Source organism: Mandrillus leucophaeus, unplaced genomic scaffold (genome assembly GCF_000951045.1).
Source record: "Mandrillus leucophaeus isolate KB7577 unplaced genomic scaffold, Mleu.le_1.0 Scaffold405, whole genome shotgun sequence".
In the NCBI taxonomy this organism is placed as follows: domain Eukaryota; kingdom Metazoa; phylum Chordata; class Mammalia; order Primates; family Cercopithecidae; genus Mandrillus; species Mandrillus leucophaeus.
In genome coordinates, this window is record NW_012104310.1 from 390741 (window position 1) to 393844 (window position 3104).

A 3104-nucleotide genomic window follows, 5' to 3' on the forward strand; every position below is an offset into this window, starting at 1 on the left:
TCTTTTCTTTTCTTTTCTTTTCTTTTCTTTCAAATAATAGATGCCACTGCTAGAAGATCCTGTAGAGCTTTGGGAATAATGAAAACCTGGCTGGGTACAGTAACTGACAGCTATAATCCTAGCACTTTGGGAGGCTGAGGCTGGAGGATCACTTGAGCCCAGGAGTTTGAGACTGCAATAAGCTATGATCATGCCACTGCACTCCAGCCTGGGTGACAGAGCAAGACCCTATATCTAAAAAATAATCAAAATCAAAATCTTTAATTTTATTAGTATATAAATAGAGACATACAAGGTCTGACTTGATAAAAGTAACATCACTAGTTAAGAGAAATACTAGTACTAAAATCAAGATTTCAACTGGTCTGGTCATGCTACTGTTCCTTTTAATAAGTTTCCCGTGGCTCTCCTAAAACTTTTTCTATTAAATTCTATTCTACTTGGACATGACCTCATTTCCTTTTCCCTATATCATTAATTATGCTCAGAATTATTCATCGGTATTATATTAGGTAAACATCTACCAATGCAAAGGGGGACAACACTCTGGAACCTTTACATTGGAAACAGATTGTACATATCCACTATTTCCAACCTTTCAAGATTTTAGCAATCAATGGATTTAGAATGAGCTCAGTCCAGTAGGAAGATGAGATTTCAACAGGCCTGTGTCTAAATGAAATGATAGTCACTCAAGGAAGCCAAACTTTCCTGATTTTAGAAGCATGTGCTCCCTAACTTCAAGAAGAAAACTGTGTTCTCTGCGCCCTTTTCACTTTCCCTTGCAAATAGCCTTCATCTGGCTGACCAAAAGAGGAGCAGCTCAACACAGGTAGTCAACTTTGCTCTTGACTTTCTTCTCTACATTTGTCAATGATTTAGGGCAAGTAGAAGCTCAGGACGTTGACTTTTTCTTTCATTACAGCCGCCAAGCAACTATGTGGTGTATCAGAAAGCTCTGATACTGCATGGGAGAGAGTCCTTCCCAAAGGTTGATTCAGGAATTTCCCCCTATTAGATTAATTTATGAAATGCTTTTCTAATAAGACTTACCATAGTAATTTTATGGATTAGAATGTTAATACATTGGATTATCTTAAGTCTTAAAAAATGGAGAGAGGTTGTAGATCTTAATAGATTGGTTTAATCTAAACATGCAAAAATATTTAATTTGATTCACTACAAGGTAACTAAAAGGTTCTGCATCCGATATTGCTTGAGATTATTTTAGCATTGCTATTGTTGAGTTTGGAAAAAGGCAGCCTTGGAGTTACTTGGTCTCTCATTTTATCTAACTTTGAACTGCTTTTATATGGTTTTAAAAATAATGTGTGAAAACATTGCATTAGACTCACACTGAGGATATAAACATTACAGAGTCATACTCTCTTAAAATAATGCATTTTAAAAAACGGTATTTATCATACTATTCTCTTCTAAGCTGACAGTAATCTATTTTAAATAGAATTTCTTTCTGAGAAAAGAAATTATGTTTAAAAACAGCACAACTCCATGCATTATACCATAGATTATAAACTCCAAATGTATTAAAAATTTCAAATATTAAAAAAGAAAACCATAAAAGTATCAGTAGAAAGCATGAAAGAATGTCTTTATAACCTTGGGGGTAGTGACCTTTATGCCAATTATTCAAATTCCAAAAGTTAAAAAAAGAATAAATTTCATTAAGGAAAATTTAAAATTTCTGTGTGAAAAAAAGTATAAGCAAAACCAAGACAACTGACAGCCTGAGAAAATTTTTCAACTCATATAACTGACATAGAGCTAACATCTCTAAATTTAAAAGCTTCTACAAATTAATAAGAAAAGAAAAAAACTTAATAGAAAAATAGCTAAAACTGCTGGGCGTCGTGGATCACGCCTGTAATCCCAGCACTTTGGGAGACGGAGGCAGGTGGATCACCTGAGGTCAGGAATTTGAGACCAGCCTGGCCAATATATATAGTGAAACCCTGTCTTTACTAAAAAGTACAAAAATAGCAGGGTGTGGTGACACAAGACTGTAGTCCCAACTACTGGCGAAACTGAAGCAGGAGAATCGCTTGAACCCGGGAGGCAGAGGTTACAGTGCGCCGAGATCATGCCACTGCGCTCCAGCCTGGGCGACAGAGCGAGACTCCATCTCTTGAAAAGAAGAAGAAGAAAAAAAAAAAAGAAAGAAAGAAAGAAAAGAAAAATAGCAAATATGAACACATGGTTCAGAAAAAAGAAAATATAGTGGCTCTAAAAATAAGAAAAGATGCTACACCATACACAAACTACGCAGTAGTTTCAAAACATACCCTCAAAGAGGCTGTGGGAAATATGTTTCCCCTACCTTACTATCAGCAGACTACATTGATACAATTTCTGTGGATGACAATTTGGCAATATCTATTAAAACTACAAATGGAAGTAGCCTTTGACCCGACATTTCTCTTCCGGAAATGTATCCTTCAAACATACTTGCACATTTGAGAAATATATGTACAAGGATACTCATAGGTAAATTACAAGAACAAAAAAAAAGTTGAGGAAACTAAAAAAAGTTTAAAAATATATAGTGTAGCCAAAGAGAGGATACTATACAAATCTAACATAATCGACTTAAATTGATATAGCCAATCAAAAGAATACTATGCAAATCTAAAAACAGTGAGGAAACACTTTATGCACTGATATACATCCCTAAGATATACTACTCAGAAAAAAAGTAAGGTACGGCTATTGTACTAGGTATGGTATGTGTGATGTTTCATGTAAATATGTGGCAATGAGGATAAAAATAAGTGGTCATATTTGCATGTATATTCTTAAGGAAATGTAGAAGGCTATAACAAGCTAATGATATCGGTTGTTTGTCAGGAAGAGTTAGACACTGGGTGGATAGGGACAAGGTGAGAAGAAGATTTTCACTTTTCTACAGTTTGTTTTCATTATTGAACTTTGTGAATGTATTATCTATTGACATTTTTTAAATGACTTAATCTTTTATTATCTTACATTATTTTGACATTGCAAATAGTTAAAGATTGTAATATAGATGTGTGTATATATTCTGTTATATATATTTATATATAAGGTATTCTGTCTACATATATATA